This window comes from Nycticebus coucang, chromosome 7 (assembly GCF_027406575.1).
Source record: "Nycticebus coucang isolate mNycCou1 chromosome 7, mNycCou1.pri, whole genome shotgun sequence".
NCBI lineage: Eukaryota > Metazoa > Chordata > Mammalia > Primates > Lorisidae > Nycticebus > Nycticebus coucang.
In genome coordinates, this window is record NC_069786.1 from 8,827,428 (window position 1) to 8,840,499 (window position 13,072).

The following is a 13,072-nucleotide window of genomic DNA, read 5'->3' on the forward strand; positions in this document are numbered from 1 at the left end:
CAAGAAAGAGAAAATTGAGTCCCAGTGTAGGATATTCAAACAACAATGGACTTATGATTACTTTTTCATGCAGTACAAGGTAAGAGCTGTGTGTTTGTTGTGCCAGAATATAGTGAATGTGTTCAAAGTGGAATGGGCGGGGGTCAACACGGAGGAGGTGGAGGCTGCAGCTGTGGAAGAAGGCGGAGGGTAGTGGGATGGGGGTCCCGCGGCAGCGCTGAAACTCTGGGTGGGCGTTCATGGCGCTGCTGCGCTGACAGGGCTGTAAGCAGCCGGCCTCCTACTCTCACCATTTCTGCGTTGAGATACATGGTCCTTCCTGGCGAGCCAGTTCCTCCCCGGGTCCCTGAGCCATGCCCATCGCGGCCGCCCTGAACAAGCCAGGTATAAATTAATGATTTGAAAGCAGCTGAACAATGGATCCAGACATCATTCGAATGTACTCTTCATCCCCCCCACCACTAGACAATGGAGCAGAGGATGATGACGATGATGAATTTGGGGAATTTGGTGGGTTTTTCAGAAGTCAGCCCTTCTGGTGTAGGATGTGTCCCAAGGAAGAGTTTGTTCCTTCAAACCATTTTATGCCAATTCATGATTTCTCAGAAAATGTAGATAGCCTTACAAGCTTTAAGTCCATTAAAAATGGTAATGATAAGGACATCACTACTGAACTTTCTACTCCTGTGAAAGGACAGTCTGATGCTTTACTTTCTACCACCAGCAAAGAAATAATTTCATCCAAAACTTTAGATACTTCCATTGATGTTATGGAGAATCTAGGAAATTTAAATAAAGTAGTGGAGCAGAGACAGAATGTTGGAACACCTGAAAGTTTCTCTCCTGGAGATTTTAGAACTGATATGAATGTTCATCAAAACAAGCGGCTACAGAGTCGCAATGGTGAAGAGCCTCCTTGTCTGGAGATTCTAACAAATGGGTTTGCAGTGTTGGAAACTGTAAATCCTCAGGGAACAGATGACCTAGACAATGTAGCAGGTTCAAAGGGACAGAAGCCTCTTAGCACTCATAGTACTGAGTATAATTTAGACTCTGTACCTAGCCCTGCTGAGGAATTTGCAGATTTTGCCACATTTTCCAAAAAGGAAAGATTACAACTAGAAGAGATGGGATATACAGTTTTAAATGATAGAGAAGCACTAACCATTCAGGAAAAGAATAAAATTAACAGAGTCAATGAACTGAGTTCTATAAAAGAATTGTCTTTGGGTAGAAGCTTTGACAATAAAGGAGACACTGATGGAAAGGATTGAGTTTGTGTTTCAGAAATCAGCATCATGACTAACAGAGGTTTTAGTGTTGAAAAACAAGGCCTTTCGGGCGGCGCCTGTGGCTCAGTCCGTAGGGCGCCGGCCCCATATGCAGAGGGTGGTGGGTTCAAACCCGGCCCCGGCCAAACTGCAACCAAAAAATAGCCAGGCGTTGTGGCGGGCGCCTGTAGTCCCAGCTGCTCGGGAGGCTGAGGCAAGAGAATTGCTTAAGCCCAGGAGTTGGAGGTTACTGTGAGCTGTGTGAGGCCACGGCACTCTACCGAGGGCCAAAGTAAGACTCTGTCTCTACAAAAAAAAAAACAAAAAAAAAAAACAAGGCCTTTCAACACTGCAACAGGATGAATTTTTTTTTTTTTTTTGAGACAGAGCCTCAAACTGTCGCCCTGGGTAGAGTGCTATGGCTTCACAGCTCACAGCAACCTCCAAATCTTGGGCTCAAGCGATTCTCCTGCCTCCGCCTCCCAAGTAGCTGGGACTACAGGCGCCCACCATAATGCCCGGCTATTTTTTGGTTACAGCCGTCATTGTTGTTTGGCGGGCCTGGGCTGGATTCGAACCCTCCGGCTCAGGTGTATGTGGCTGGCGCCTTAGCCGCTTGAGCCATAGGCGCTGAGCCAGGATGAATTTTTAAATTCCAGTGTTCAGTCAAAGGGTAGGAGTTTGATAGACTCAGCTGATAATTCAGAAGCCCTTAAGAGAGAACAATATAAAACTGAAGAAAAGCTTGATTTATTCTAAATGTGCTGACCTATGCATGGATTCTATTAAAACTTCCGATGCTGGGCATCGCCTGTGGCTCAAGAAGTAGGGCCCCAGAACCCGGAGGTGGCGGGTTCAAACCCAGCCCCGGCCAAAAAACCACAAAAAAAAAAAAAAAACTTCCGATGCTGATGATGAAGTTGGTTCTTCCAAAGAAGAAAGTATAAAGTTTACTAATTTCCAAAGCCCAAACATTGATCCCATAGAAGAAAATGTTTTGGATGATTCTGTACATGTAAAAAATGGAGACAGTAGTAATGACTTTGTAACTTGCAATGATACCAATGAGGATGATTTTGGTGACTTTGGCATAGCCAGCGGCTCAACTCCACCTTTGGTTACTGGTACTCAAGATTCAGTGAGTGATGCCACTTTTGAAAAGTCCTCGGAGCACTTTCCACATTTTAGTGAACCAGGTCCAGGTGATAACTTTGGAGAATTTGGGGATACAAATGCTATTTCCTGCCAAGAGGAAGTGATATTTACCGAGTCAGAACTAAAACAGACTTTTGATAGTTTATCAGAGGGATGCCAGTTGGCAAGAAAATCTAGTGGCACAGGCAGTGACCCTGTTTCAAAACTGAAAAATAGGCAAGCAGGTGAGTTTGGAGACTTTGATTCTGTGCCAGATATTCAGGAGGACAGTAATGCTTTTCAAGATTCAGATGATTTTTGCAGACTTTAGTTTAGCTGGTCCTAGCCAAGTTGTAGATTGGCATGCCTTTGAAGATGAGCAAAAAGATAGTTGTTCTTGGGCTGTTTTGGAGACCAGCAGGCTACTGAATCTTATCATCGAAAGGAAGCCTGGCAGTCACATAGGAAAGATGAAAATATTGATACTCCAGGAACCTCCAAAACGCCCAGTGTCCCTTTAGCAACTTCCAAAGGAGCAATTGCTAGTAGCTGTTTACAGGAATCCACCACTTCAGTTCAGATAATCACACATGGATACGGTATGGGACATTCCTCATGCCTCTGGCCCAGACAGCTTTGTTAAGCCTGGTATCAATGCGCATGTCTGGAGTTCCCATCTCTTTCATGGCAAATTTCTGGATCTCTTTGAGTGCCCGAGGGGCATGCTTCTTGAAGACCACTCCATGGATGCGCTTGTGAATATTGATAGTGTATTCTCCAGTCACCACCTCGTTGATGGCAGACCGGCACTTCTTCTTGCCACCCTTCTTTGTGGGAGCCATTCTGCAGGGCCCAAGTTGGAAAGAAAGAGTGTGAGGGATTGTGGGAGGAGGAAAAGGGCATATTAAAACATTTTCATTGACCCCTTAAAGTATTGTGACCTTAGGCCTCGGCTTGCTGTGTAAGTCAGTCCTGGATACATAGTATAGTGATTAAAAACAAGGTCATAGGAAAAAAAAAAAGAATACAATTTGTGTTGACACTATCAAACTCAATATAAAGATAAATATGATTGGTTGGAGAAGTGAGAAAAGATAAAATATTAAAACTGAAAAATACATTGACAACTCAGCAAAATACTTTTGTGAAGCAGAAGCAGCTAAATATTTCATCACTGCAAGCAAGTTTTCAAGTTGCCAAGCTAATAGCGTGCACTGGCAGACCATTCATGGAGGGAGAATTTGTTAAAGAATGCCTTCTTTCTGTTGCCAAAGAGATGTGTCCAGAGAGGAACGATTTATTTAGTACAGTGAGTCTTTCAGGACCTACAATTACATGAAGGACTGAAGAAATGGGAGAGAATTTGCATCAGCATTTGCAAAACTCCACAAAAAAAACTTTTCCTATTTTTCCTTGGCACTCAAGGAAAGTAATGATGTTCGTGATTCTGTTCAACTTCTAATTTTTATTCATGGGATGAATAACTATTTTGAAGTCACAGAAGATCTTGCTGTACTGCAAAGCATCAAAGGAACAACTACAGGACAGGATATCTATGAAAAGGTTTGCCAAACTGTGAATGGTTTGGAGTTGGACTGGGCTAAACTAGCCAGTGTGACAACTGATGGTGCTCCTAACATGGTGGGGTCTAAGAAAGGAGTAATTGGGGGGCACCTGTGGCTCAAGGAGTAGGGCGCCGGTCCCATATGCTGGAGGTGGCGGGTTCAAACCCAGCCCCGGCCAAAAAACCAAAAAAAAAAAAAAAAAAGAAAGGAGTAATTGCTTGCATTAACCAAGAGATGGACAAATATAACAATTCTTATATACTAGCCCATACACTGCCTCATCCACCAAGTGCTGTTTAGTAAATCACTGAAGTGGGACTTTGTTATGAAAATTATGGTATCTTGTGTTAACTTCATTAGAGCTAATGCACTAAACCACAGACAATTTCAGGAATTTCTTTTTTTTTTTTTTTTTTTTTAATTTTATTTATTTATTTATTTATTATTATTATTATTATTATTTTTTTTTTTGTAGAGACAGAGTCTCACTTTATGGCCCTCGGTAGAGTGCCGTGGCCTCACACAGTTCACAGCAACCTCCAACTCCTGGGCTTAGGCGATTCTCTTGCCTCAGCCTCCCCAGCAGCTGGGACTACAGGCGCCCGCCACAACGCCCGGCTATTTTTTGGTTGCAGTTCGGCCGGGGGCCGGGTTTGAACCCGCCACCCTCGGTATATGGGGCCGGCACCTTACCGACTGAGCCACAGGCTCCGCCCCAATTTCAGGAATTTCTGTCTGAGCTAAATGTTGCCTATGAAGATGTTCTGTACCAGACAGAAGTCTGTTGGCTGAGTTGAAGGAGTGTTTTGAAACATTTCTATGACTTACTTCCACAGATTACAGCTTTTCTGCTTTCAAAAGGCAGAGCTCTGGGTACCAGAGGTCAATGATGCAGAATGGAAATGGCACCTTACCTTTCTGACAGATGTAACAGAGCTACTCAACAGTTTCAATGTGCAGCTTTAAGGAAAGGGGAAGCTCATCTGTGCTATGCAATCACATGTGAAAGCATCTGAAATAAAATTAGGTCTCCTCATCAAACAAGTGAAGGAGGAAAATTTCTGCCATCTCCCCACAACTCAAAATCTGTTAGCAGAAAAACCACTGGTTGCATTCCCAAACAAAACGTGTGGATTCACTGGAAAAGTTGCAAAAGGAGTTCCAATTTAGATTTAAAGAGCTCCATCTCCATGAACAGGACATATAGCTTTTCCATAACTCATTTTCTATTGACATTGAAAATGTGGATACAATTTAGCAAATGGAACTGGCTGAACTGCAGAATTGTGACTCTCTGAAAGACGCATTCAAGTCAAGCAGCCTTCCTAATGTCTATGCATCTCTCCCCTCTGAGATATATCCTAATCTCAGGAACCATGCACTCAAAATGGCAACCATCTTTGGCAGCACTTATGTCTGTGAACAGACTTTTTCCAGAATGAAACATCTGAAATCTCCAACCAGATCTAGACTAACCGATGCACACTTGCATCACTTGTTACGACTAGCAGTGACAAATATGGAATCGGACATTAACCATCTCATTAGCCAAAAGCAGGCCCATAGTTCCCATTAAAATACTGGTAAGTTTGTTGATTTAACTTTACTTGTTCTTCATTTTAAATATTGTATGTGTTCTCATTTCGTTTTTTTAATTCCAAATAAGGTATGTGCAATGTGCATAAAAAATTTGTTCATAGTTTTTTTTTTAAACTATAGTCTGGCCTTCCGATGGTCTGAGGGATAGTGAACCGGCCCCGTTTAAAAAATTTGAGCACCCCTGGTAAGCCCAGAAGTTGGAGGTTGGGGTAGTGCCTGTGGCTCAAGGAGTAGGGCGCCAGTCCCATATGCCAGAGGTGGTGGGTTCAAACCCAGCCCTGGCCAAAAACCACACACACAAAAAAAAGTTGGAGGTTGCTGTGAGCTGTGATGCCACAGCACTCTACAGAGGGCGATAAAGGGCGCCTGTTGTTAGCAGGCCTGGGCCTGCTAACGACAACAAGAAAAATGCTCATCATCCCTAATTATCAGAGAAATGGAAATCGAAAACACCCTGAGATATAATCTAACCCCAGTGAGAATGGCCCATATCACAAAATCTCAAAGCTGCAGATGCTGGCATGGATGTGGAGAGAAGGGAACACTTATACTCCTGGTGGGACTGCAAACTAATACAGCCTTTTTGGGAGGAAGTACGGAGAATCCTCAAAGAACTCAAACTAAACCTCCCATTTTGGTTTAATCCCATTACTGGGCATCCACCCAGAAGAAAAAAAAATATCCTTTTATCATAAGGACATTTGCACTAGATTGTTTATTACGGCTCAATTTACAATTGCCAAATTGTGGAAACAGCCTAAATGCCCACCAATCCAGGAATGGATTAACAAGCTGTGGTATACGTACACCATGGAATACTATTCAGCCACAAAAAAGATGGTGACTTTATATCTTTTGTATTAACCTGGATGGAGGTGGGACACATTCTTCTTAGCAAAGCAACACAAGAATGGAGAAGCAAGAATGCAATGTACTCTATTCTGATAGGAGGACAATTGATGCTAGTATATGGCAGGGGGTGGGGGAATGGGGGCACAAAGAGAGAAAAAGAAGGAGGGAGTAGGGAGGGTCATGGTGTGTGACACATCTCTTGGGGGCAGGACACAATTATAAGAGGGACTTTATTTAACAAATGCAAGCAGTGTAACCTTGCTTTTTTGTACCCTCAATGAATCCCCAACAATAAAAAAAAAGCAAAACAAAAAACCCCCATAAAACCAAATCCCCCAAATATTTAACAACTTAGGGGTCACTGGCCTGAGAGATGATGGTGGTCAGAGGTTACTTATGGAAGTATTCCAATATTTTAAAAACTGGGGAAAAAAATACTAGGGTTCTCTGGCGGTGCTCATAGCTCAGCGGGTGGGGCGCTGGCCACGTATACCAAGGCAGGCAGGTTCGAACGCAGCCTGGGCCTGCTAAACAACAATGACAACTGCAACAACAACAACAACAAAAAAAGGCCAGCGGGTTGTGGTGGGCATCTGTAGTCCCAGCTACTTGGGAGGCTGAGGCAAGAGAATCGCTTAAGCCCAAGAGTTTGAGGTTGCTGTGAGCTGTGACATCAAGGCTCTCTATTGAGGGCAACAAAGTGAGACTCTGTTTAAAAAAAAAAAAGCTCGGTGCCTGTAGCTCAAGTGGCTAGGAGCCAGCCACATACACCAGAGCTGACGGGTTCAAATCCAGCCCAGGCCTGCCAAACGACAACTACAACCCAAAAATAGGCAGGTGTTGTGGTGGGCGCCTGTGGTCCCAGCTATTTGGGAGGCTGAGGCGAGAGAATCATTTAAGCCCAAGAGTTGGAGGTTGCTGTGAGCTGTGATGCCACAGCACTCTACCAAGGGCAACAGCTTGAGACTCTGTCTCAAAAAAGAAAAGAAAAGAAAAGAAACTGGGTTTCTCTCTGGCTGAATCTTTCCTGTGTGAGTCTCAACACACATGCTCACGCACACACACACACCAGCATAGAGGGCCCATAGCTCCCAGGTCTATTTGCATTCAGAATAGGAGGGGAGTGGGGCAGATGGCTCTGGGGCCCAGGTGTCGTGGTTAAGTGTCTTACATGTCTAATTGAAACTCCACAACTCTTAGGGAACTTTAAAAAACACTCTAGGGCTCAGCACCTGTAGCACAGTGGTTATGGAGCCAGCCACATACACTGAGGTTGGTGGATCTGAACGTGGCCCAGGCCTGCTAAAGAACAATGACAACTACAAACAAAAAATAGCCAGGCGTTGTGGCAGGCACCTGTAGTCCCAGCTACTTGCAAGGCTGAGGCAAGAGAATTGCTTAAGCCCAAGAGTTAGAGGTTGCTGTGAGCTGTGACGCTGTGGCACTCTACCCAGGGTGACAAAGTGAGACTCTGTCTCAAAAAATAAATACATTAAAAACACCCTAGGACAGGCCCTCCTGCTTTCTAATGCTCTTATGCCTTCTCATTTTTTGACATGTTATTAATCAAAGTTTATTAAGTAACTACCATATAGATTGGGATAGAAAAGAAGAACAAGGGCGGCGCCTGTGGCTCAAAGGAGTAGGGCGCCAGCCCCATATGCCAAAGGTGGTGGGTTCAAGCCTAGCCCTGGCCAAAAACTGCAAAAAAAAAGAGAAAGAAAAGAAAAGAAGAACAAGATAACACAGTTCCAGTGGGGAGAGACAGACAAAAAGAGATGCTAATCAGATTAGACCGGGCAGGTGTCCTGTGTTAGATACCATGTTTGGGACTTTTTCCAAGAGAAAATCTAGGGATAGAGAGTTTCAGGCGAGGACAGAAATACAAGTTGGAAGGCAAGCATGGGTGAGGACAGGGATGGGGTGCAGAGAAAACAAGCTGGAGTGGCCGAGTGAAGACAAATTGGCAGGAGCTGAGGTTTCAGACATAAATAGAAATAAAGTATGGCACAAGGGGTTTGGATTTTATACCCACCACCTCACGTCAGGAAGCTATCTGGAGGTTCTAAGTAAGGAGGGTAAGTAAGATCTGGATTTTGTTTTGAGTAGGTCATTCTTGTCTTTTTTTTTTTTTGTAGAGACAGAGTCTCACTTTATGGCCCTCGGTAGAGTGCCGTGGCCTCACACAGCTCACAGCAACCTCCAACTCCTGGGCTTAAGCGATTCTCTTGCCTCAGCCTCCCGAGTAGCTGGGACTACAGGCGCCCGTCACAACGCCCGGCTATGTTTTGGTTGCAGTTCAGCGGGGGCCAGGTTTGAACCCGCCACCCTCGGTATGTGGGGCCGGCGCCTTACCGACTGAGCCACAGGTGCCGCCCCATTCTTGTCTTTACTCATGTAAAACAGAGTTTGGAGTTGGGTGGGAAGGGAAACAGATGACAAAGTGAAGCAGGGAAGACGGGAGACTATGGCAGGAAGCTGCCAAAATATCTTGGGCTGGAGCGGGGATCAGCACACACCCCCTTAAGTGGTCAGAGAGTGTGTCAGGTATTGTGGGCTACTCATGGTGTCTGGTGCATATTCCTTGTCTTTTTCTTTCCTTCCTTCCCTTCCCTCACTCCCTCCTTTTTTTTTTTTTTTTTTTTTGAGACAGAGCCTCATTTTGTTGCCCTTGGTAGAGTGCCACAGCATCACAGCTTACAGCAACCTCAAACTCTCAGGCTCGAGTGATTCTCTTGCCTCAGCCTCCCAAGCAGCTGGGACTACAAGTGGCTGCCACAACACCTGGCTAGTTTTTAAACGGGGTCTCGCTCTTGCTCAGCTGATCTCGAACCTGTGAGCTCCAGCATTCCACCTGCCTCAGCCTCCCAGAGTGCTAGGATTACAGGCGTGAGCCACCGCGCCTGGCCCCAGGAATAAGGCTTTAATAGTGGTATTCAAATATTCCAAAATCGCTGGGGGTAGTGGCTCATGCTTGTAACCCTAGTTAGCATTTTGTGAGGCTGAGGTGGTAGCTTGCGTTGGAGACTGGCTTGAGCAAGAGTGAGACTCTATCTCTACTAATAATAGAAAAACTAGCTGAGTATGGTGGGTGCCTGTAGTCTCAGCTACTCAGGAAGCTGAGGAAAGAGGATCACTTGAGCCCAGGAGTTTGAGGTTGCTGTGAGCTATGATGCCAAAGCACTCTACTCAGAGCAATTGAGACTCTATCTTAAAAAAAAAAAAAAAAAAAAAATTCCAAAGCCAAGGGCAAACTCTGGCTGGAGAATGAACTTGCCAAGTATTCTTAAAATTCTGCAAGAGGCATTGCACTGGAGTCAGGGGAGGCCCACATCAGGTCACTAGCTGCAGAACCAGGGCTTTGAGCAGAGCCTACTGACATGGGGTTCAGTGTTTTTTATTTCCCTACATGCTCTGCAGGCCAGACCTCTAGTTGTATGTACAGTATTCTAATAAGGATTCTGGGGGTTGGAAGCATGTGGGCTGTATATTTGAAACTATTGTATGTACAGTATTCTAATAAGGATTCTGGGGGCTGGAAGCATCTGGGCTGTATATTTGAAAATATTGTATGTACAGTATTCTAATAAGGATTCTGGGGGGTTGGAAGCATCTGGGCTGTATATTTGAAAATATTGTATGTACAGTCTTTAGTCTTTAACGTAGTTGCTTTAGTTTGTTGCTTTGGATTTTTTGTTGTTGCTGAGTTGAGCACATTTGCTTTCTCTGCCTCCAGAAGGGATGAGAGGGCTGCATTATCTAGAGATTATTGGCATAGGGTGCTTAGAAATATTCTATGTTAATTTGATGGGGAAGTGTCATGGAGTTGTATTTACATGTATAAAAGGACAGACAAGATGCCAGGTTCTGTGGCACACCTGTAGGCCCAGATACTTGGGAGGCTGAGGCAGGAGGATCACTTGAACCCAGGAATTCAAAGTTCAAGTGCAGCCTGGGCAATAGAGGAAGACCCTGCCTCCAAAAAAAAAAAAAGGTGGCGCCCATAGCTCAGTAGGTAGGACACCAGACACATACATTGAAGCTGGGGGGTTCGAACCTGGCCTGGACAAGCTAAAACAACAATGACAACTGTAACAAAAAAAAAAATAGTGGAGGGCGGCGCCTGTGGCTCAGTGAGTAGGGCGTCGGCCCCATATGCCAAGGGTGGTGGGTTCAAACCCAGCCCCGGCCAAACTGCAACAAAAAAATAGCCGGGCGTTGTGGCGGGCGCCTGTAGTCCCAGCTGCTCAGGAGGCTGAGGCAAGAGACTCGCGTAAGCCCAAGAGTTAGAGGTTGCTGTGAGCCGTGTGATGCCACGGCACTCTACCGAGGGTGGTACAGTGAGACTCTGTCTCTACAAAAAAAAAAAAAAAAAAAATTGTGGGGCATTGTGGCAGGTGTCCGTAGTCCCAGCTATTTGGGAGGCTGGGGTAAGAGAATCACTTAAGTCCAAGAGTTTGAGGTTGCTGTAGGCTAGGAGGCCATGGCACTCTACAGAGGGCGCCATAATGAGATGCTGTCTCAAAAAAAAAAAGAAGGGATGGTGACTGCAGCATTATTTGTATGAGTGAAAGACTGGAAGTTACCTAAGTGCCATCATCAGTAGAGGACTGGTTAAGTAAATTATTGTTCAGCCATACAACAAAAAACTGAGAAGCTATTTAAAAGACTAAAAATACGGTGCAGTAGTTCGAACCTGTAATCCTATCATTCTGGGAGGCTGATGAAGGAAAATTGCTTGAGCTCAGCTGTTGGAGACCAGCCTGAGCAAGAGTGAGACAACATCTCTACTAGAAATAGAAAAACTAGCCGGGTGTAGTGGCGCATACCATATTCATAGCTACTGGGGCAGCTGAGGCAAGAAGATTGCTCATACCCAAGAATCTAAGGTTGCTGTGAGCTATGCCACCAGGGCACTCAACCTAGGGTGACAGAGTGAGACTCTGTCTCAAAAAAAAAAAATCTTGGCTCGGCACCTGTGGCTCAAGTGGCTAAGGTGCTGGCCACATACTTCTGAATAGAATCCAGCCCTGTCCCACCAAACAACAATGACGACTGCAACCAAAAAAACAGCTGGGCATTGTGGTGGGTGCCTATAGTCCCAGCTACTTGGGATGTGGAGGCAAGAGAATCACTTGAGCCTAGGAGTTGGAGGTTGCTGTGAGCTGTGATGCCACAGCACTCTACCCAGGAGCGACAGCTTGAGGCTCTGTCTCAAAAAAAAAATCTTTAATGCCATCTAATATCTGCCCCTCCATGTGCAAATGTCTACATTTTCTTAAAAATGTCTTTTTTTTTTCCAGTTTGTTCAACTGGGGTCCAAGCAGGGACTGAACATTTCATTTGATCGATAGGTCCTTCAATTCTCTAATCTATAACAGTTAATCTGTAATAGTTTCCTGTCTTCGTGTTTTTCCCCAAAGGAGAAAAACATACTTTATTTACAAGTAACAACATTTAGAAAAGATAACTCTAACTCTTTAAAACCTTCATCACTCCTAATCCCACCCCAGTACAAGTCTGGGGAAGACTGGGTATGAGGTGCCACCAGAAGCTGTCCCCTCCACCTCCATTCCCAAGACACAGGGCCCATCTGTCCTAGAAAAAAGCATCCTCTGGCAGGCACTTTTGCCAGGTCGTGCCCAGTCCTGGACTTGAAGAGCAAGGGCCCCTATGAGGCCTAGCCCCCAGCAGGAACCAGAGTCTGCTCCTCCAATGGTCCCTTCTAGATCCAGAAGCTGAGAGGAAGACTGGCTGGACTCATGGTCCTAGCCACTCAAAACCAGTGTCACAGGCTGGGCATGGTGGCTCATGCCTATAATACTAGCACTCTGGGAGGCTGAGGTGGGTAAACTGCCTGAGCTCAGGAGTTTGAGACCAGCCTGAGCTAGAGTGAGACCCTATCTCTAAAAATAGCTGGGCGTTGTGGTGGGCACCTGTAGTCCCAGCTGCTTGGGAAGCTAAGGCAAGAGGATCGTTTGAGCCCAAGAGTTCAAGGTTGTTATGAGCTATGATGTTACGGCACTCTACTGAAGGTAACATAGACCTTGTCTCAAAAAAGAAAACAAAACCCAGGGTGGCATCTGTGGCTCAAAGGAGTAGGGCGCTGGCCCCATACTCTGGAGGTAGCGTGTTCAAACCCAGCCCTGGCCAAAAACGGCAAAAAAACCAAAAACAAAAACAAAAACCAGCCTCACATCTGGCTGTGAAGTGACTTTGCTCTAAGAAAAAAATCAGGAGGCAGGTTAGGCAGAGTGCCCACACTGTTCAAGCTCCAGGCCTTCCAGGCCAGCTCTGAGAAAGCACTAGTGAGGGTCCAGGTACCAGGCCAGGGTGTGGGCAAGCATCACTCTCTCTAGGAGTTTGGGCACTATTGGCTGGGAGCTGAGAAAAGGCACAGTAGAAGAGAAGGACCAGGAACATACTCTTTTTAGCAAAGTATCTCAGGAATGGAAGAAAAAGTATCCAATGTACTCAGCCCTACTATGAGGCTAATTTATAGCTTTCACATGAAGGCTATAACCCAACTATAGCCCAAGACTATGGGGAAAGGGCCACGGAAGGGGAAGGGAGGGGCGAGGTCAGGGTGGAGCCCCCGTAATGGTGGGGCCCCGTAAATGGTGGGGCCCCACCTACGGTGCATCTTAGAAT

The 13,072-nt window shown here is 45.4% G+C and overlaps 1 pseudogene; it reads left to right on the plus strand.

Moving 5' to 3' along the window:
* Positions 1–416: 416 nt before the first annotated feature.
* Positions 417–3,281, plus strand: LOC128590461 (aftiphilin-like; annotated as a pseudogene).
* Positions 3,282–13,072: the final 9,791 nt, after the last annotated feature.